Raw genomic sequence first — 24,174 nt, forward strand, 5'->3', positions numbered from 1 at the left:
AAACTAAGCAAACAACTAGAACAGGAGCAGAATCACAGAAATGAAGATAAATGGAGGGTTATCAGTGGGGTGACGAGAATGGAAGAAAAGGTGCAGGAAATAAGAAGCATAAATTGTAGGTACAAAATAGACAGGGAGAAGTTAAGAATAGTCTGGGAAATAGAGAAGCCAAAGAACTTGTGTGTAGAACCCATGGACATGAAGTAAGGTGGGGGAATTTGGTGGGGTTGAGGTGCAGAATGGAGAGAGATAAAGAGGAGGAAAAATATGGGACAACTGTAATAGCATAATCAATAAAATATATTTTTAAAAAATAGTATGTTTTTTCATGAGGTTTTATGGTTGTTTTGAGGATAAGTACAGAGACATTTTAATCTGTACACAATTCTTAACATATGTACCAAATATGTAGTCATATAGTTGTGATTCTTTTCTTAAGTTATTCCAGTGACTTTCCACCTTAAAATTTGGAGACTAATTTTCTTAATAAAGTGTCAAGTACCAATATCTGCAAATGTCGATACACTCTTACATCAAAGTCCAACTAATTCACAATTTAATATCATATATACTACATAATTGAATTTTCAATCTTTCACAGCACATTAACAAAGTTACTAGGAAAACTGGACTACCACAACAGAGCTGTTACAGAATGCCAGAATTCTGACAGGGAGAGCCAAGATCAAGGAGTGGTTTTCTTTAAGAAACAATTTTACCAAAAATATGAAAACAGAATTAGTTTAAAATGTTCATGACATAGTAAATGCATGACTGAGTCTAAATGGCCATTTAGTGTGCTTCATATTATAGGATGTAAAAATTACCCCCATCTATGGATTATTAAGCTGACACCCAAGACAATCTCCTATATTCAATATCCCACTATTTTGCAGAGTACCAAAAAATAAGAGCAAGAAATTAACCAGCAAATTATTTCATCTCTTTTAAAAGAAGCATTTACACTTTCAAAAAATGGGATTAGGTGGAATTCCCTCCTTCTTAAAAATGTTTCTAGAGTTCCAAAAAACTTGCATTTACAAAATACTAGGTAAAAATATTCCTCTGGATTGTACAAGAAGGGAGACAGGGACCACTGATAAGACATGATATATGGCATTAATCAAACCTGGCTTCTTTTTCTCCTGCTTCATCTGAGGCTGCACTCTCCTCCTCTTTAGTTTCTCCATTTTCCACAGATAGCTCTTTCAGTTCTGGTTAGCCACTTACATCCTGTTTTCCCTTTGCTCTCCCTTTCCCTTTCATTTGCACATTTTTGTCTGCAAATTTATCTTTTCCTGCTGCCTTTTTTTGGCTTGGTTTCCACTTTTGCAGGAGCAGGTTTATCTGACAACCTCGCTGATCTTCTCTCGGGATCCTCTTTCTCTGCCCCCTTGACGGAGCTGATCTTCCTCTTGGGCCTGCTGGCAGCGGGGCAGGTGCATGCCTGGTGCCTCAGGGCCACGGCATGCCAAGAACCTTTGCAAACCTGAACTGCCAGGCCACTGCTGCTTCTCCCATGACCCAAACTCGATTTTTTAAAAGATTTTATTTACTTATCTTTAGAGAGAGGAGAAAGGTGGTAGAGAGAGAGGTAAAGAAACGTTGATGTGAAAGAGAACATTGATAGGTTGCTTCTTGTACATACCCAGACTGGGGATGGAACCCACAACCCAGGCATGTGCCCTCACCAGGAATCAAACCCTTGTTTTGTGGAACAGTGACCAACCAACTGAGCCACACTTCTCAGGGTAGTAGTAATTAGTGTGATTTTATTTACAATTAGACTGTTGTAATAGATTAGACAAAAATGAGATTACATTAAATTATGCTATTGTCTAGCTGTATTTTATGTCTAGCTATATTTTATGAATTAAATCAGTGTGGTATCAATACTCTAAAGCTTGCCAGCTGTGTATTTCTGAGCCAAAAGCAAAGGGTCATCTCATTAAAATTATTCATATTCTTTGTGAACTCATGTAGATATAGGTAGGTTATTCTGGATAAAAATTTACTTCCTCAATGTCTTATTTTCTTTAATTAAATTGAAAGTAATTTCTAATATTATATTAAATAGTAAAGATATAAAGGATTTTAAGACATTAATGTTGTGTGTGTGTGTGTGCGCACACACATGGATATGTGTGATTTTTGGCCCTAACATTGGGTAAGATCATGTTATGTCAGCATTGTGAATGTGTTTGTACTCCAAATCTCTCTTTTTTATTAAATTAACCAATGGATGTCTAGGCAATCAATGGGTTCTGCAGCAGCTGGCATGCCTTCAGCACAGCTGAGTAGCAGGATTTATTTAGTTCTATGTTACAGTTTAAATTGAATCAGTTGTTTTTCTCAAAAAAATATAATGGCCTCAGTATTTAAAGATTTTTAAAAGTATATGTAGAATTATAAAAATATATACCTAAAAACTTTTCTGTACCATTATTTTGGAATAATACATGTATGTCTTTGCCGTGGTACTTCATTTTACAAACTACTGCTAAAACCCTTTTCATAAAACATCTTAAAATTAAGGTTATCATTCTCAAAAAAAATACATTGAGTTTTTTTTATATCTGTGTATAATTGACATAACATTATATTAGTTTCAGGTATACAACATAATAATTTGATATTTATATATATTGCTAAATGATCACAATAAATTAATTTAGTATCTGCTCACCATACATTCTTACAAAAACATTTTTTCTATGATGATCACCCTCAAGTTGAACTCTCTTACCAAGGTTTATTTTAAAGAAATAGCAATTAACAAAATGTGTTATGTTTTCAAAAGTAAGGGATCACCTTTGCTTCTTTGGTCTGCACCCTGGAATTAACTTCCTACTCTACTATTCCATGGCCCATGGTTTTGTCTCTTGGGAAGTCCTTCCTTTTTCAAGACATCCTTTACCATGTCTGCAAGCAGGTACTTTACAATATATCCTTCCTTGGGAGCTAAGCAGACCTGTCAGGTGGCTTCCCACATGTAGACTTTTGGGCCCAGTGGTTGATTTTAAGTTCTTAACTCTTATAATCTAGACTTCATGGTAGACTTCAATCTAATCTTATAATCTAGCTTTCATGGTAGTACAGCTCACAGTTTCAAAAACTTAATTGTTAAGCTCTAATCAGTTCCATGTTCTAAAATCATAAATCTTATTGAGACAATGCCTTTATCTCAAATTATCTGCCAGTACCTAGACCTTATCAGGCTTTTTATCTGACTAAAATGACTTACTGAGTGCCAAATTGATCAGCTCAAAGGTTTTAACAAAGTGTATGCTAGCCTACCCCTTGAGTTAGTTTATCAGACTTTGACACTCAAAACATTTCCCTTGGATGGAGATGAGAAACAGTGGTTTCTTCCAGGAAAGGATGTACCCAGTTCTCATCTCCTGCAGGATCACCAGCACTGAATCCAACAGGGAAGTTCTGCAGAGCAGCCGGACAGGCTCAAGAACCCCCTTCAGAGTGTATATCTGCAGGAGAAAGACAGGAAAAGAAATGCCAGAAGGGCCCATTTTGTGCTTCTGTCAGGGACATAAAATATACTGGTTACCAGGGCCCTATTTCACTGAGGCCAGCAGGGTGGGGAGATAAGAAATTGGTGCAGCAAGAGGGAATTGGGGCTCCACCCAGCCTCTGCTGGCACACAGAGTTGCTATTAGCACCAAGCAGGAAAGAGCTGACCCACTTACACAGTTTGGGCGCTTCTCTGAAACAGACAACTAGTTCATTAAACACTATACATTATTGGAAATAAGTTGGGACAGACCAAGACCTGTGGGGCAGGGGTAGTGGGAACACATTCACAGTTTTCCCAGAAGACTGAGCAGTGCCTCCCAGAGGAGACCCAGGGGTCTCACTCTGCTCATAGCAACAGAAGCCCCCTCTAGAGGCATATGAAGGTGGTACATACAGTACAGCCAGAAGTTGGAGGACAAACCCCTGGACCTTGAGCTGATAAAAAGCCAGAGGCAGATCCAGAAGAAGACAGAAGGCAAACACCAAACTCTGCTGAGACAGATTCCACGTCACTCTTTTTCAGAATTTGTATTGCTTTTTTCTCTTGTATAGCCTTTTAACACTTCTTCTTGTATTTCAGTTGTATTCTAACTAAATCACTATTTTTTGTTTTTATTCTTTTTTATACTTTTATATTTTTATTCTATTTTTATTTCAAATCCCACATTGTACTCTTCCTTTGTCCTACTTCATTTTACCTTCTTCCTACACTTTCTTATTTTTGTTTTAAATTGTATTTTCTCCCTTTGTATGCCTTGTTCCCATTCCTTACTTTTACTATTTCTCTTTCCTCTATTCTCTCAAAATAATTTTTTCTCTCATTTAGTCAACCACATTCTTTTTCTCTTTCTTATAATATTCTTATCTTCTTCCTACCTTTGTCCATTTTTGCTTGGTTGGCATGGATATTGCCATTATTGCTGTTTTTCTTCAATTTTATCCCTATTTGTTTACTGTTTTTTTAATTTCAAATATAATAGGTTACTCTCCCCCTGTCTTACTCCATTTTGCTTTCTTCCTGCCTTTACTTAATTTTTTGTATTTTATTTTTTCCCTTTCTAAGCCTGGATTTTATTCCTTAATCTCATTATTTATCCTCCCTCTCAAAATCATATTTCTTTACTCTAGACATCTCATATTCTCTTTTTTCTTTCTTAAAATATTCCTATTCTCTTTGCATCTTTATTAACCTTTGCTCATCTGTTGCTGTTATTTACCTTGTTGTGGTTTTTCTTCCATTTTGTTCCTACAGGTTCACTATTTTTTTATTTTATTTCAAACCTCATATCATATTCGTCCTTGTCTTACTCCATTATGCCATCACCCTTCCCATTTTTACTTATATTTTAAATTCTTTTTCTCTCTTTCTTTGCCTTGTTTCTATTCTCTACTCATTATTTCTCCTCCCACTTCCCTCTCAAAATCATTTTTCTCTCCTTTAATCATATCATAATCTTTGCCCTATTTTACAGTCTTAATCTCTTTCCATCTCTATTAATCTTTGTTCACTTGCTGTTGATATTGATGATGTGGTGGGGGCGGGGGGGTTGCAGGCATAGTTTTGATTTTCTGGTTAGTTTTGCTTTGTTCTGCCAGCACACATACAAAAGCATACAAGACATGGTCGGGATAGTGACTCTCAGTCAGCTAGCTGAAGAGGAGAACCCACCAATGAATGAGCCATCAATAATCAAAGCCCAAGAATAAGAGGGCCCACATAAACTGGAAAAGGGCATCCCTAGAGCAAGGAATAAATAGCTCTGATAAGGCTATCAGCTGATTTCTCAACAGAATTACTGCCAGCCAGAAGGGACTGGAAAGAAATATTCCAAGTAAAGAAAAGCAAGGACCTGCAACCCTAACTACTATATCAAGCAAAGATCTCACTAAAAATAGAAGGTGAAATAAAGATCTTCTCAGGCAAAAGAATGTTAAAAGAGTACACCTCCACCAAGCCAGCACTGCAAGAGATGCTAAAGGGACTGCTATAAACAGAAGACAGAGAGAGAGAGATGCTGAAAAAATGGCAATGAATAAGTACCTATCAATAACCTTAAATGTAAATGGATTAAATGCTCCAATCAAGAGGCATAGGGTAGCTGAGTTGATAAGAACACAAAATCTGCATATATGCTGTCTACAAGAGACCCAACTCAAACAGAAGATCTACATAAGCTGAAAATGAAGGGATATAAAAAAATACTCCAAGCAAACAAACATGAAAAAAAAAGCTGGGGTAGCAATACTTATATCAGACAAAATAGACTTCAAAATAAAGGCCACAACAAGAGACAAAGAAGGTCACTACATACTTAAGAGAATGGCCCAACAAAAGGATATTACCCTTGTAAACATATGTGCACCCAACATAGGAGGACCTAAATACATAGGGAAAATCTTGAAGGAAGAAAGAGATTGACAGCAATAGAGTCATCATAGGGGGATTTAACACCCCACTGTCAATGATGGATAGATCTTCCATACAAAGAATCAACAAGGATAGTGTGGCATTGAACAACACAATAGATCAAATGGACTTAGTTGATATTTACAGAAATTTCAACCCAAAGAAGGGAAGCATACAGTCTTTTCAAATGCACATGGATCATTTTCAAAGATAGACCACATGGTAAGACACAAATTAAGCCTCAACAAATTCAAAAAAATTCAAATCATAATAACCATCTTCTTGGATCATAATGGCTTGAAATTAGAATTCAACCTCAAGGGAAAAAACATTCAAATACATGGAGTCTGAATAACATGTTTCAAACAATGAATGGTTTAACAATGAAATCACAAAAGAAATCAAAAAGTATCTGGAAATAAAGGAAAATGAACTCACAACAACCCAAAACCTATGAGACACAGTGAAGGTAGTCCTCATAAGAAAGATCATAGCAATACAGGCCCACCTAAAGAAGATAGAAAAATTTCAGATAAACAACCTGACCTTCTGTCTCCATAAACTAGAGGAAAAACAACAAACAAAGCCCAGAATGAGTAGAAGGAATGAAATAATGAAGATCACAGCAGAATTAAATGACATACAGACTTAAAAAAAAATAATCCAGATAATCAATGAATCCAGAAGCTGGTTCTTTGAAAAGATAAACGAAATTGACAAACCTTTAACCAAAATTATCATGAAGAAAAAAGAGAGAGGACTCAAATAAATAAAATCAGAAATGGAAGACTAGTGACAACCAATACCACAGAAATCCAAGGTATTGTAAGAAATTACTATAAACAACTATATGCCAAGGAACTGGACAACCTAAATGAAATGGACAAATTCCTGGAACATACAATCTCCCAAAAATGAAAAACTTTTTTTTCAAAAATGAAAAACATTTTGGAATCAAGAAGAAGCAAAAAGCCTGAACAGACCTATAACAACTAGCAAAATTGGAGCAATAATAATAAAAAAAACCCCGACACACAAAAACTCTAGACTGAATGGCTTTTCAGGTGAATTTTAACAAACATTCAAAGAAGAGCTAACACTTACTCTTCTCAAACTATTTCAAAAAATTCAAGAAGAAGGAAGACTCCCAAACTCTTTTTATGAGGCCAGTATTATCCTAAATTTAAAACTAGGTAAACACACAACAAAGAAAGAAAACTACAAGCCAGTATCTCTAATAAACATAGACGCTAAAATCCTCCACAAAATACTGCCAGTCCAGATCCAACAATACATTAAATAGATGATATGCCACAGTCAAGTGAGATTTATCCCAGGGATGCAAGGATTGGTATATTTGCAAATCAATAAACACAATACATCACATTATCAAAATGAAAGACAAAGATCACACAGTCATATCAACAGTTGCTGAAAAAGCAGCTAACAAAATCCAGCACCAATTTATCATAAAATCACTCAGGAATGTGGGAATAGAGGGAGCATACTTTAACATAAAAAAGGCCATATACAAAAGGCCTATTGCCAACATCATACTCAATTGGTAAAAACTAAAAGTGTTTCCTTAAGATCAGGAACAAGACAAAGGTGCTCACTTTCACCACTCTTATTCAACATAGTACTAGAAGTCCTAGTCATAGCAATCAGAGAAAAAGAAGAAATAAAGTGCATCCAAATTAGAAAGGAAGAGGTAAAACTGTCATTATTCATAGACAACCTGATAGTGTACATAGAAAACTGTATAGGCACCACCAGAAAACTACTTGACCTAGTAAGTGATTTTGGCAAAGTAGCAGGATACAAAGTCAATATTCAGAAATTGATGGCATTCTTATACATCAACAATGAATTATCTAAAAGAGAAACTAAGAAAAAAATCCCATTTACTGTAACAACAAGAAAAATAAAGTGCCTAGGAATAAATTTAACCAAGGAGGTAAAAGACCTGTACTTAGAAAACTATAGAACACTGAAGAAAGAAATTGAGGAAGATACAGATAAATGGAAACATATAGCATGTTCATGGATTGGGAGAATAAACATCATGAAAATGTTGATACTACCCAAAGCAATATATAGATTCAACACAATTCCTATTAAATTACCAATGGGATATTTCAAAGATCTAGAAAAAATATTCCAAATATTTATATGGAAACTTTCCCAATCCTGAGAAAGAAGAACAAAGTTGGAGTGATCACAACACCTGATATTAAACTATACTACAGGTCCACTGTAATCAAGACAGTCTGGTACTGGCATAAGAACAGACACATAGTGATGTAGACTCCAGCCTGCAGGGTCCGTGTGTTGTGACTGTGACGAACAAATTCACATGGACTAGAGAAGTCCTGTGTAGAAAAAGGGATGGCATGGCCACTCTCTAAGTGAAAGAAAGGGCCCCGACCCCTGTCTAGATGGGCTTTTATTGCTTTTCTGGGTTCATTTTATCAAGGATGGTCCTCATTTACTATGCACAGGTTCTCTGTAGGTGATTACCTTTTACAGATAACAAAGGAATGTTGCTAATTACTTCAAAGAGAAGGATGTTGCAGACCAAGGGGAAAAGTGATTGAACTGGTTACACTCAATATTTGGGAGGTTTAGCACGGACTTTAGTAAGCCATTTTAAAGGTACTCAGTAAACATTTTCTGTCTCAATTCAGGCTGAGGGAGTTTTAGCAAAAGCAAGCCTCATAGCAGCCTAGGTACAATGCAAGCCTGATTCCACATGGGAAAACCAATCCATGGGTTTGGCTTCCTGTGTGCTGACTTGTGCCTGTTGATTTTCTGATAGGGCTGGACTACTATCACCATACCACGTGGATAGGTTCCCTATAACATAGATCAATGGAACAGAATAAAGAGTCCAAAAATAAACCCATGTTTCTATGATTAATTAATATTTTATAAAGGGGCACAAACATACAATGGAGTAAAAAACAGTTTCTTCTTGTTTATTTTTTACCCGTCAAAGACCAAACAACAAATAAAACCCAGAGATCTATCAATCTTGTTTATTTTTTAACAGAACCAAGTTCTGGTTCGATTCACCTTTTGTATAGTTTTTTAGATTCTGTTTTAATTATTTTTGTTCTGATCTTTATTATTTTCTTATTTCTACTTGCTCTGGGCTTTGATTTTAGTTCCTTTACGTGTAAGGTTAATTTGGTTATTTGAGTTTTTTGTTGTTTCTTGAGGTAGGCATACAATGTTATGAATTTCCCCCTTAGGACATTTTTTGCTGTGTCTCCATAGATTTTGCGGTGTGTTTTTATTTTTATTTGTTTCAAGGTATCTTTTTATTTCTTTTGATCTCATTGTCAACCCATTCATTATTTAATGACATGTTATTTAGACTCCATTTCTTTTTTAGGGAGGGGCTCAGGATTTTTTCTTGTAATTGTTATCTAATTTCATACCATTAGGGTCAAAGAAAATGCTTGATACGATTTTAATCTTCTTAAATTGATTGAGACTTGTTTTGTGTCCTAACATGTAGTATATCCTAGATAATGTTCCATGTGCAGTGGAAAAGGATGTATATTCTGCTTCTTTAGGATGAAATTCTCTGAAGATATCAATTAAATCCATTTGGTCTAATGGACATTTAAGGCCACTGTTTTCTTGTTAATTTTCTGTCTGGAAGATCTACCCATTGATGTCAATGGGGTGTCCAAATCTCCTACTATGACTATATTACTACTGACATCTACCTTTATGTCCATCAGATTTGCTTTATATATTTATGTATGTTTGGTGCATAAATGTTTACAAGGGTTATAGTCTTTTGTTTGATTGATCCCTTTATCATTATATAATGACCTTATTTGTTTATTGTTATAGTCTTTGTTGTAAAGTCTAGTTTGTCTGATAATAAGTATTGTTACCCCAGTTTTGTTATTTTAGTTTGCATAAGACATTTTTTCCATTTTTTTTACTTTAAGTCTGTGGGTTTTGTTTTTATTTTTTTCATTCTGAGGTGGATCCTTTGTATATGGGTGTTGTTTTCTTATCCAAGTCTTTTTTATTTGAGCATTTAATCTATGTGTTTAAAGTGATCATTGATAGGTATATATTTATTTCCATTTTATTCTTTTAACAATGCTCCTCTTATATTTCTTTTTTCTTTTTAAAGGAGTCCCTTTAACATTTCTTAAAATACTGGTTTGCTGGTAATAAACTCCTTTAGCTTTTTCTTACCTGGGAAATTCTGTATTTCTCCTTCAATTTTAAATAATAAGCTTGCTGGGTAAGTTAGTCTCAGTTGTATGTCCTAGCTTTTCATCACCCTGAATATTTTTGCAAATTTCTTCTGACCTGACATGTTTTTGTTGAGAAAACAGCTAACAGTTTAATGGGTGCTTCCTCGTAGGTAACTTTTTCTTGTTTGTTTTAAGAGTCTCTCTTTTACCTTAACCTTCACCATTTTATCTTGTTTGGGACCCTCTGCACTTCCTAGGCTTTTGTGTCTTTTTCCTTCACCAGAATAGAGAAGTTTTCAGTATTATTTGTTCAAATATGTTCTCAATCTTCCTCTCTCTCTCTTTTCCTTCTGCTACCCCTATGATGGCAGATGTTGTCACACTTGATGCTGCCCCAGAGATCCCTTAAACTACTGTCGTTTTTAATTTTTTTCTGCTCTGATGGAGTGTTTTCTGCTATCTTGTCTTACAAATCACTGATTTGATCCTCTGCCTTATCTAGCCCGCTGTTGATTCCTTTAAGTGTATTCTTTACTTTAGTTACTGTATTCTTAATTTCTGACTGGTCCTTTTGTATGTTTTTTATGTCCTTTTTTTATGTTTACTGACTCTTTAATTTCTCAGTGACTTCATATGTTCTTCCGCTAAATTCCTTGAGCATTCTTATAGTCATTGAACTATGTGTCTGGTACATTTCTTGCCTCCATTTCATTTAGTTACTTTTCTGGGAATTTTTCCTGGTCTTTCATTTGGGGCATGCTTCTTTGCCTCCCACTTTTGGCTGTTTATCTGTATTTATGGCAGTGTATTAAGTAGCTCTGTTATGCCTTGGTATGTGGCCTTATATAGTATCAATAGATGTCTTGTTGGGCTCAGTGGTGCAGTTTCCTTGATCACCTGGGCTAGGTGCTCAAGAAATTATTCTGATATGGATTATATGAACCCTCCTGATGTAGTTGAGTCTTGATTGCTATTGCCCTATCTGTGTGTGAGGTTGACTTTCTGGCTGGCTGATTATGTGGATCAACCTTGATCACAATATATAAGCTGTTCTGTGAGGGCTGACCCCACAAATCAGAATTTGTCCCAGCAGGGTCTGGTGCTGCTCAGATCTTTCTTTGAATGTGTCAGTTTTGTTGCTAATTGGGTCATACTGTGATATGGTCTGAACCTACTACCAGTGTGTTGGTTCTGGGGCCTCATGTGAGGGACTCTTGGTACAGGTCAGTGTCAGGTGCTTCCCATGAATGACCCAGGGCTTTCTCTTTGGAGCTACAAAGTGATCCACAATGTATGGCTACCTCTGCTGTACCTGGGTGTGTATGGGAGGGGCCAATATACTCAACAAGTCTGTCTTCCACCAACACTGAGCCGTGGAGCAGGTCAGCAAAAGACCCAATGCACCCCAAGATTTGCCTCTACTTGCTGGCTGCCTGTTGGGTTCAGTCACTGAAAGAACCTCTGGTGGCATGCAAGTTGCATGAGATAGGTTCTTTGAGTCACCAGGTCAGAAATAGTGGTATTCACCACACTAATATAAATTCACACTCAGCTCCAGGGATGTGTCTGTGGACACTCAACAAAAGTTTTAGGATACACCAAGGCCAGCTGCCACCTGCCATGTTCATATTGCCATTGTTTAAGCTATCATTGTATTGTGCTGAACTAGCTATATTTTTCTATTCTCACAAGAAATATACTCTTAAACATTTCTCCTGGAACTACTTTAGAGGCTATCCTTCAAAATATCACTACCATACTTTCTTAATCTTTGACTATAAACTCTGTGACAACCAAAACAATTTAAACTTTTTTAAAGTTTTTTTTAATTTAAATTTTAATGTTTTTATTATTGTTCAAGTACAGTTGTCTCCATTTTCTCCCCACCCTTCCTGCCACCCCAGCCATCCCTACCTCCCACCCTTGATCCTATCCCCCTTTGGCTTTATCCATGTGTCCTTTATAAATGTTTCTAAAAATCCTTATTCCTTTCCCCCCCATTAATTAAAGCCTATACCTATATCTCTAGACTCTATGATCTATCTAAACATGTTTATTATTTACTGTCAGTTTCCACTTCATACATAACTTATTGGTAAAAATCCAAGATGTTAATTATGCCAAGTATATTAGAAGATGTGAATAAACAGGAACATCCATTCACTGCTCTTGAAACCATAAATTGGTTTAATCACTTTAGAGTAGAATTTGGTAACATCTAGTAAAGCTGAAGAGTATGTTGTCTATAATCATGAAATTTCATATTTTTAGTAAAATTTTCATACCTACATGCCGGAGAGCATGTGAAAGGAGATTTATCACGGAGTTATTTTTAAAACCAAATTGTTTTGGCCCTGGCTGGAGTAGCTCAGTGGATTGAGCGCGGGCTGCAAACCAGGCATCGCAGGTTCGATTCCCAGTCAGGGCACATGCCTAGGTTGCAGGCCATGGCCCCCAGCAACCGCACATTGATCTCTCTCTCTGTTCCCCCCCCCTTCCCTCTCTAAAAATAAATAAATAAAATCTTTAAAAAAAACAAATTGTTTTAAATAACTTAAATTGTTAGCAATAAAGAAATGGATAAATTATAGTATTTTCATATAATGAGATTCTAAATATCAGTTGCAATGAATAAACTATATCTGCATATATCAGCATGGATAACTTTTAAGAACATTATTGAAAAAGAAACAGATTTCAGTGGTGACAGTTGTCTGCCACCATGATATTATTACATTGCATTTCACTGAGTATGATGGCAGAAATTGTCCCAGATGTCTATAGAGTCTGGAAATATAAACAATAAAAAATATTATGTTTTTGGACTTTATGGACACCCTATGGTATGAGATGTGCCCCAGAATTAGTCCTAATGAATGACTGATGAGAATTGGTAAATACCCCACCTTCCTCACTACTTATGTCAGATAATTCTAAGGTACATATTCTCATGGTTTCTACAGCTGGATCAAACTTCTATCCTCTATACTGGTAGCTGGCTTGAAAACATCATTATATAGTGTCTTCACTTCTATATCTCATTTCCCCCAGACCCTATTAGACCCCCTTAACTTCTCAAATAAACAAATTATACTGTATTCTTATTTAAGAGTCAACATCTGAAAAAAATTAAGATAACAATGTTGCCTTTTTATTCTACCTCAGCTTCTTAGGAAAGTTTACAAAGCAGGCCCTAGCTGATGTAGCTCAGTGAAATGAATGTGGGCCTGCGAACCAAAGGATCGCCAGTTCAATTCTCAGTCAGGGCAGGTGCCTCAGTTGCAGGCCAGGTCAGGTCCCAGTAGGGGGAGTATGACAGGCAACCACACATTGATGTTTCTCTCCCTCCCTTTCTTTCTCCCTCCCTTCCCCTCTCTCTAATAAATAAATGAAACCTTATTTAAAATTTGATTGCTGTCCAAAGTGAAATGAGGGAACTCTTTAGTTAAAATGTACCTTGAAGGTATCCTAGTATCTGAATACATTGCTGCAGATACAAGGATCCATACCACCCTCCTCCCCTCCTCACCGCCCACCCTGAGTTTATATTCCCTTGGTATGTGATATACCTTTGAATCTGGTTTCAGCTTTGCTCTTAGTTCTCATCTGCTTGCTATTTTAAAGTCCAGCTTCTGAATTCTAGTCCAGTAACTACAGGACATCATGCTATTAGCTCCACTGTTGCCAAGTCTGCACAGGATGTGAAATATATAGCATTCTGGATCACTTAGCAGAATCACAGAGGACTTAAAAGGATAAGTTAAAACTACTGAGCACTTTGCTTTGGCCTTTTTAATTCTTGAGAATTTCATTTGGTTGAAGGAATCAAAGCCAGGGTTTACATTAGGATAAAAACAAAAGTTAATAGAATGGAGATTATCTATTATTTCCTTCCTTTGCCCAATGATTGAAATGGGCACTTATAACAAAAGTAATTAAATCCACTTATCATGAAAAGTCATTAAAGCAAAGATTTAACATTGAAAGTGCCAGTGTTTGAACATGTTTTATTTAAGGTGAAATCAAAATCAGGGAAGCAAAATTGTTTATACTGGCTTGAAACTTGATATTTATGTGTATGTAATTTTCTTCCACTTGGATGGTAACTGATTCAGAAAGGTCTGGAATTTATTTCACTGCCCCCTTCCTCCCCAGTTGACCAAGTAAGTTTAGTGCTTTTGTTTCACAAAGAAGTTTGTGTAATTATAGTGGGTTGACCACAGAATTCACTGGCAAAGCAGAATACCCAGAGCCCTGAAGCAACAGCATTGTTGGTGCAGACATTTATGAGACCAGGATAAAGTTAGAAATAGTGGAGAGAATTCTTCCAGCTCCTGTTCTACCTTAGCCAGTGGAAAGTGTCTTGTCTGAAAAGAATAACATCATAATGGATTTGGTTCTGATTATTTTGAAACCCTTCATGAGCCATAGCTGGAAACTATGGCTGTCTTTTCATAGAATGGAATATAATGGGAACAAGGTTTAAATTAAGCAAGGCAAATTATCTGGATATTATTTTTCTTGGTTTTATTTGTAAGTGTAGGAATAGCCTTACGGGGAATACATACGTCACATCGTGGTACTTGTCAATCCTGGCTGTAGATTAGGGTAGCCTTGAAAACAATGAGTACCCTGTACCCCCACCACAGAGATTCTGGTTTAACTAGCCTGGGGTGTGTGCAGGGCATCAGTACTTTTCAAAAGTTTTGTTGTGATTCTAATATGTTCTTGGGTTGCATTTAAAGCAAGACAATTTGAGTTCTAATCAGCTTTGCTAATTTAGGCAGTCTTAACCTTTGTGGAATTATATTAGTTCTTTAAACAGCTAATTTTAATTTCAGATATTGATATATACTTTATAATGTAAAAATATAAATATAAATCTGATCATTGTCTTTGGCTTCATGAATTAATTACCTAGTATGGAGGGCTGGGGATGATCACAAATTAATGCAGAGATTACTTGATACAAATAAAGCATGGAAAACAATGGCATCAAACAATTGCCTCAAAAAAAAATCTCAATCTCAAAAGAAACTGGTTTGAGTTTAACTTCAAATGGGATTTTCTAGTTAAAAGAGCAGCATTTGCAAAGACATTGCATAGTGCAAAGCCTGTCTGAGAAACAAAAGTAGTTTCAGGTGGCCATGTAGATTGATACAATAGGCAAGAATTTATAAGAGCTTCCCAGGACCAGATTGTGAAAGGTCTTAAATACTAAACACTCAAGTATAAGAAGAATAATAGAAATATGATAACAATGTCAAAAATGTTGTGTTTTACATTTTGAGCAATATTTTCCAATTACCCTTTAGGTTTCTACCTGGGTCATTTCTACAGAGAGGTTATAATTAGCAAAACCAGGAATCAAACTCAAATATGAAAGCAGAATTCATGAGGTTTTAAATATCACACCATATTGCCTCAGGCTTCTCATATATATTGTAATGAGATAAGTCCTTCCTATCTTATGAATTGGCTGTGATTGACTGAATGAGATATTGTACATACGATGGTTCACTGCATGCTTGATACATATTAAGTGCCAGGTAAATTATATATTTCTGCTCTATGGTGCTTTCAATCCAGCAATGCAAGCATGCACATTCAGCATTTTTAACTGCACTGCTTAGTTACACACTGACTGACAGTCTCCATTACCCAGATGCTTAGCATAATTTCTCAGTCCTCTCATTCAATTTAATTTAATAGATATTTATTGAAAGCTTACTAGTGCTCAGCAGACCATGTAGGAGGCCCTATGTTAGGTATAAGAGGGTACAAAAATGAATATGGCATACTCTCTGCACTCAAAAAGTCTACAATCCAATGGTTAAAATAGACATATTAATATTCAGAAATATCTAATACCTAGTTCAGTGTGGACATAGATTTGATTGCCTGCTGGAGGCGTATATAGGGCGGACATTAAAGTTTTACACTTCTGTACATTTTATTTTTAAGTAGGCCTAAGTATACTTGCTGATTGAAGTTGGAAATATTTGGAAAAAAGCCTAAGGTACTTTGGTCCAGAAATTACACATGAATTATAATCAAATTATATCTTAGGAAATAGAGGGAAACATGTGTAATTGCTCAGTTTGTGATTTTTATCTATTTTTTAATAACCAAGCAAACACAAACTAATTTGTCAATTGGACAGTTATACTGCATTTCAACATGACTGTGTCCAAAAATATCAAAATATATTTTATAGAATTCAGTAAATGAAACTTTTGTTTCCTCCAATAAATTATCAAGCAGTAACTCTTGTCAGTTCTCTAAAGTTGCAACTCAAATCACTGAAGTAGCTTACTCATTAAACACAGCTATAAAAATGACAACACTGACGAATTGTCTCAGGGAGTCCTTTGATTAGCACTGGGTTTGTTTGTTCCTTCAGTCTTAAATGTTTGATTAAATATTTAGGTTCTTTCTCATAGATGCAGTCAGTACTGAAAAATCAAAAGTTTCCTGAAGCCTAAAATCTATGAATAGTTGTTACACAAGCTTGAATTCTTACTTGGGGCACTTTTATCTTCCATACTGTTTATGCAAGTCACCTAGTTCACATTAGCTTATCTCCTAGAGAAAATAAAAATACAACCATTGGGACATTATTTATCATTAAAGGAAAGTAAACATATCTAAAAATATTATTAATTAACCAAGAGATACACTTGAAACCCCAGAAAGCAAATATTAAGCTCCTTACAGTCATTTAATAACTCTTTTTTTCAAGTTAAAGGGTAGAATTATATTTTCTGATAATACTAAGATATTATAATTACACTGTTGGCATCTTTCATCACATTGCACAGCCTCAGTATCCTCATCTGAAAGGCAGTAATACATATTGAGTGAAGCTAAATGTGGCTTCCAACTATAATTAAGAAAGTGGTTGTTATGTGCAGCAACACATAGCCCTCACATTTCCCACTGCCTGAATTAATCCTGGTACACAAGCACCTAAGGATCAGGATCTTCATCGCTAGCTCATAGTTTTTTATTGCTTATTACCTATTGACAAGGTATCTAGCTAGACACTCTAATTTTAAACACATAACCAAACATGATGATGATGTTGTTTTTACATCTGAGGGTTCCACTGGAGCAAAAGAAGATGCCTCAAGGAGATGACAGAATAATGGAGAAAATTACATTTTATAAAGTTGGAAAAATACTGAAAAGCTAGAAACATATCTAAATATTACCCATCAGCTACAATTCATACATTCTTCATGCAAGAAACTTCATTATGAGAGTCAAAAAATAGGCTTTCTTTCTGGAGACAAAGATCGTATTTATAGTAGAACTAAGAGAGAATTATTGACTGATTGAGAACACTATGAAGAAATTTGAGGTCAAAGCTGTAGTAGGGGTATCCTGAGGGTATGCTGGAGAAAGAATATTAAGGAATACATCTTCTCTAGTAAACAGTGATAAATATTTACTGATAATAGAGCTGGAAGACACTTAAATCTACATTGACTGTAAGAGTCACATCCTCTCAGTCAACAAATACTTACTGAGCGAATGACTATTGCTAACTTGTGTTCTAAGCACAAGAGACAAATCATGAACAATAATGATGTTTCCTGCTCTCAAGAATAACAATAAAAAAGTAAAGTAATAAATGAACAAATTCAATTCAAATTGTAGTAATATTATGCAGAAAATAAGAGCACATGATGTGATAGAGAGAGACAGGTTAGAGGATCAGTCCTAACACACAAATATTTTTGAAGTATTACAGAAGCAGCAAGAAGGCCTATATAACTAAAACTCAATGAGGGTGGAAGAGAGGAATTTGAGAGGTAGACAAGGGCCAGATCTTCCCTAAAGGCTATATAAGGAATTTGGATTTTATTCAAAATGTAATTTTAGCAATTAGAGGGTTTAAGCAGTACAGATACTTTGCTCTAGTCTCTACCCTTAAATGCTGCCTTGCTTTTGAAAAGATCACTCTGAATATAGTGTCAAAACTACGTTGTAAGGTGGTGGGTGCAAAGTGGAAAGAGCCATTGGAATAATTCAGGCAAAATATGATGGTCATGTGTACTTGTGTTAGCAATGGAGATGGAGATAAAGGGACAGATTTAGCATCTCTTTCAGAGTTAAAGCAACAGGAGCTGATATACTGATATGCCTGCTGGAAGCAAAGTTAAGAGACCACATAAGACTTTTGATGTTTATACAGATTATTTGTAACAGTGGAGAAGTTGACACAAAACAAATTGCCACAGCCCATTTTGAACAAAATTAGTGTCTCTGCTCCAGAAATACTATAAGTGGCTCTGATTATGTTACTTCAAGGAGAAGGAAAGAGATTATAGAAAGGTCTAGAAAAGGCCAATGAAATGTTTGTGGGGTAGAGGTCTGTGGGAAGATTGTGGTATGGAGGAAAAATGCCAGTCTAGAGAGTAAGAAGGCTTGATTTCTAAATCCAGCTCCGTTTCTGTCCCAAGATATAATTCTGAGGAAGGAGCTTTGTCTTTGTAATCTTGTGTCTCCCTCTTTATAAAGAAGTGCTATGTAAGATTAACTGTATAGTCAATAATAGCTTAAACATTTCATTATCCCTAGTCTTTTGCTTTGGAAAACTGATGGGTGAGAGATGCGTGATAAATGTGCACACAACTGGGTGTTCTAAATACTTTTTTTTTCACTAAATGACAGAATATTTTAAACCTTGGAAACAGTCTAGAACTTTGTAAAGAGTAAATTTTATTCATGTGAAAGGCAACACTGTTTAAAAAATAGTGAAATTAGAAAGGGAGTTCAGGCTAAGATGGAGGTGAAGGTAGATATGCTTTACCTCCTTGCAAAACAAAAAGGATAATAATCAATTTGAAAACAAAAAACCATAACAGCCATAAAATCAAACTACATGGAAGTCTGACAACCAAGGAGTTAAAGGAACATCCATCTAGACTGGTAGGAGGGACAGAGATGGGTAGTTGGGCTGGAGAGGAAGCATGGCAAGGTGGCAGCTAGTGGTAAACCTGGGTGGGCGAGGCAGTGGCTGGAAGACCAGGATATCCCACATTCAAGTGCGGATAAGCCAGGAGCAACAACTGTGGAGCGAGACAAACCTGCAACCCAGGGTACCAGCATGGGGAAATAAAGCCTCAAAATCTCTGGCTGTAAAAACCTATGGGAGTTGTGGTGGCAGGAGAAAGTCCCAGTCTCACAGGAGAGTTCGTTGGAGAGGCCCACTGTCATATCCTATATGTCGTTTGTTGACCAGGACAGCCTTAGTCAGGCAGCACATGACTGTATTTGGCTAGCCATTGTAACTATTTGCCTGATTAGTTTGGGTACAGAATTTCTTTCTTGGCATTGTAAATTTCTGTTGGAAGATTGACCTTAAAAATTATGGATCTAGCTTTTATCAATTGCTTATAACAAACTAGGCACACATCTAAACACATTACATAAATTATATTGTACATCATCCCAACAGGTAGGTCTGTTGTTATCTCCACTTAACAGATAAGTAAATTTATACTTGCAGGGGTTAAATAACTTACCTAAGGCAATATACAGGGTCCAGCAGAAGTAAGGCTTGCTTGAGCGTGGTTGGGAGGGTACATGAATGTCTTGCACAAGATGGACAGCAATTTGAACATTTCACCTAAAATGTCACATGGTGTGATTGAGTGTGATATTGTTATGTTACAAAATTACATCCTTATGATTGTGTAATAAAAAGGGGTGTTATTTGTGAGGGACCCTGTGTTTCAACAACTGGATTTAATATTCCTGTGTCAAAAGCCCAAATTCTATCCATAAACATACAGTGAATTTAGAATATTAAATATATTTAACAAGTATGTTTAAACTGCACTTAATCTATACCTTATTCTTTTTCCATACTATTTTTAGAATAATTTCTCTTCGCAATGTTACTTTTTCCTCTTTTCCCTATTCCCACCCTCATTTAGTTGTTAAATATTTTTTCTTAAGATCAATGCCTTGGTCTCCCATCTGGTCTCCTCGCTTCTTTATCTCATACTATTGAATGAATTCGGTACACTGTCAGTAAGCTTCAGTTTAAATAAACTTGTGTTTCTTTGTGCAAACATTGCTCTGTGCTTTAGTGGAATTACTATAAAATTCTTTAAGTTGTCTTGTAAGAATCTTGATAACCATTCTTCGTTAACTACTTTCTACCTCTCTCCTATCCACTGTCAGTTCTTCATTTTATGCAGGTTTCCTCTTTGTGTTAGGAATTTGTGATAATCATTTTCATTTCAACATCTTTGTTAATTTCTCATTATTTTTCCCATTCTACTTTCTCACAGAAAATGTAACATCTTTAAGCTGACTTTAGCTACTCCATCCCATAATAATATTTCTCTTCTTGAAACTCTAGTCATTTACTATCTGTTCCATTCACGAGGCATTTAATCACATAGTGTCTAATATTATCACATAACCTGAGGTGTATACTCATTACCTCTTCAGGGACTGGGTCTTATATAACCTGTACCCTTGACTTCTCTATTATATGCTGAGTGAATAGTAACTGCAGTCCATTATACTCTTACCAAAGTTGTTTCACCTGAGAATAATCAAAGGTTATTGTACTTGAAAATGCAGTATCAGCTAAGCAGTTTTTGCAATAGCACCATTATTTTTACATTACTACTCCAGTTTGTAAAGATGCAACAAAGAACAATTACATATGTATTCAAACTAAAATATGCAGTCAAATACAGAGCTGATTTTATTCACCAATATGGCCATTTGAGACAGAAGCTCTAAAATTGCAAACTCAAAATAAAAGTGTATGTTACAATTTAGGATTAATTTTCTAAAAAGTCAATGCTTGAATATGATCTTGCTTTGATAATAGATAGAGGGAAGTGTTATGTTGATTCCAGGTGTCTTTTGCAAGTGTGTTTGCCCCCTTAAAGAAGCTGTATCAGAGTGTTTATAATACAGTGATACTTACTAAATATAAAACTTTTGGTTTTGTAAGACCAAGAATATCAGACACCACTAATTCACTTTTGTTCACTTAATAAATATGTGTTGATGACCTGAAATGTACTAAGCAGTGTCTTAGAGGATGAGACCTTTAACACAAAGATATTTTCTTCCTACAAGTGCTCAGGTCCTGTTGTGGTAGTCATGGAATCTAACCCACTGCAAAACAATCAAGTACTTCTACCCGAGAAAACGGAGGTGTGTGCATGTGCACATGGAATAGAGAGGAAAGAAAAACAAATGGGTGTATGTTGATGATGCACTTGTTTTGGTCCAATAGCATATTTTATCTTAGTATCTAATTTTCTTTAATATCTAATTGTCCAAGTTAAAGAAACCTAATATACAAATATTGAAAATAGAATATAAAGGAAGGTCTGCTAGAATTGCCTCACTGTGTTTAAAATATTTATACAATACATATAAATATGTTTTCACAAAAAGTGTACACAAAAAAATTCACAAAATTTTGCATATGCGGAGCTTCTGAGTAATGGGATTTTAAGCTTTGTAGTAGAACATGCCTCTGTGGTTCCAGGGTTTTCAAGTTATGTGTTCATGAAATGCTATACCTGTTTTTTTTTCAAAGAACTCCTACTTGCCATGAAAATTGGATTATCCGAGCACCAGCTTACAAATGATCTGCCTGAGTGTAAAATAGTCACTGGGAAATTCAGGCTCAGACCAACAGCATTACTAAAGGGAATGGCTCTACATGTGTGGAACTAGGTATGAGCCCAAACAAGAGACTGACCAGACATATCACATCTGTAAAACCTGCATAACCTCTTGAGTGTCTGTTATTGCTGCATACAACAGTTGAACTCTGAATGTGCCTTTGTCATCCATGAGCATCGCATATCCGAGCTATGCTGGTTCAATGTAGGCACTATACTTGTACCGGATAAAAGATGTCATTCCATGTATTGTATTAAAGTATAAATACTTTAATATTTATAGGACATTCCAATGAAATGTAAACCAAAGTTTTGGAAAACCATTAAAAATATTAATATAAAGAGAGTAAATAAACTACTATTTTAGTAACATCATTAGTTACTAAATTTACATCATTAGTTGTTACTTAGTGTAAAACATTAATTTTGAGAGTGGAAAAAAGTAAAACTCAAAGTATCATGATATTCAAGTACTATAGTTTAACTGTAAAATAGAGGGCTCTTTATGGTGGAAATACATAGGAAACATCTAGTCACACTTCAACCAATGATATGTTATCATTTCAAGCTTCTATGGATAAGAGGAAGAGATGTACCTGCATAGTTACAGAGAAGATAGGGAGTCGTGAAGAAGTTTAGAAATTCTAAGCTATAGTGTAGCATTTTATCTTTATAATTGTTTAAAAAGCAGTTGGTGAATATTTTGCTAAGTTTTATTCTAATATATGTATATATACACATATATGTATATGTGCATGTTTGGATAATATATGTATATATTCATATAATGACAAGGTATTGGCCTAAAGAATCAGATAGACCTGGCTTCGAATCCTGGCTTGTTCATATTTCATCTCTGTGAAGTGAAGATATTAATATCTACATCATTGATTTTGTAAATCAAATAGAATAATGTTTGAAAAACACCAATTTGTAGTAGACAATAAATTCTTATTATATTGATTATGCTTAATACCTTTATAAAAAGAAAATGTGTGCTTTTCTTGTTAGTAAAAATTTTATGGTATATAATTCAATAATTTTTACATTAGTTTTCTGCACTATTCAGCTACATGAATACCACAAATAGATGACAGCAGGACATTCACAGTTGTCAGATTGAAGAATGGATTGTGAGTTTGTTGCTAAGCCAGTAGAAGACATGGTTGTCAAACTTCACTGAGATGTCAGAGTACATGAGACTTTGAACAGTGACGAGAAAATGTGCAAGTCATGCATATAAACCATTTTATGATGAGTCTATTCTTCAGTTCTAGGTTGAAAGATAAAATGTCTTGCTTGCTTTTTTTGTGAAGTAAGGTGGTCACATAAATCATCTTTTATTAAATGAAGGTTGTGTTTTATTTTTATTTCTAATGGTGGAAATAAGGCTCTATTTGTTTAGCTTTTATTAAAAAAAGTGTCTAAGAGAACATAAAATTATTATTTAAAATCATATCTGTTAATTAAAACAGATTGTATCCTACAAAAGAGTCCTTTTTATTACAACATTTATTATCCAAACACCATCACCAATAGGCCTTTAAAAACTGTGGTTTACTCCTCATTGCTCTAGGTGACAAAGTAGTCATGTTGTTCCAGAAACAATGGGTAACCAATGTACTTTATGATGAGAACTCAGATTATGGATTAGAATGAACATAGGCCTTAACTTTGGGCTCTTCTGCATGTGACTTCAAGCAGGTGTTCCATGGACTCAGTGCTGCATAAAAAACTGCCCCCAAAATTAATGACTTAGAAAAATGATAATAATTTATTTTGCTTATAAATCTGTAGTTTTTGCAAGGTTCAGCAAAGACAGCTCATCTGCTTCATGTAGCATCAGCTAGGGTGGCTCCCTTGGGGCCTGCAGTACCTACTTTCCAAGCAGTTTACTCACCTGGCTGGCAGGTGGTGCTGGATGATAGCTGGGAGCTCAGCTAGAGCTGTGGGCCAAAGGTCTATGTTCTCCACACGAGCCTCTGCATGGCTGCTTGGCCTTCCTTTGGGCATGGTGGCTACCTTTGAAAATAAGCATCCCAAAACAAGCAGGCAGAAGCTCAATCACCTTTTATGACCTAACCTAGGAAGTCGTATAGACTCACCGTAGTCACAAGTACACCCAGATTCAAGAGTTGGGAGCACAAACCTGAACTCTTCATGGAAAAAGTATCTGTGAGGCATTATCAGAAGCGTATGTCTGATGGGAGATACTGTTTTGAGGACTTTTTGGAAAAAAACCCATCTGCTATAGCAACTTAATACCTCTTAATTTTAGTTTCCAGCTAAACAGTAGTATGCTTGGCACTCTTCTGATCATTTTATCATATGAATTAAT

At 35.6% G+C, this 24,174-nt stretch overlaps 1 protein-coding gene and 1 pseudogene across 4 annotated transcripts in view; one reads left to right on the forward strand and one right to left on the reverse strand.

Moving 5' to 3' along the window:
• EPHA6 (EPH receptor A6) overlaps positions 1-24,174 on the forward strand; it is a 920,707-nt gene that overhangs the window by 340,185 nt on the left and 556,348 nt on the right. The gene's annotated exons all lie outside the window — the stretch shown is intronic.
• On the reverse strand, positions 1,016-23,849 carry LOC114490667 (annotated as a pseudogene).

The sequence above is a fragment of the Phyllostomus discolor genome, chromosome 2 (genome assembly GCF_004126475.2).
Source record: "Phyllostomus discolor isolate MPI-MPIP mPhyDis1 chromosome 2, mPhyDis1.pri.v3, whole genome shotgun sequence".
NCBI lineage: Eukaryota > Metazoa > Chordata > Mammalia > Chiroptera > Phyllostomidae > Phyllostomus > Phyllostomus discolor.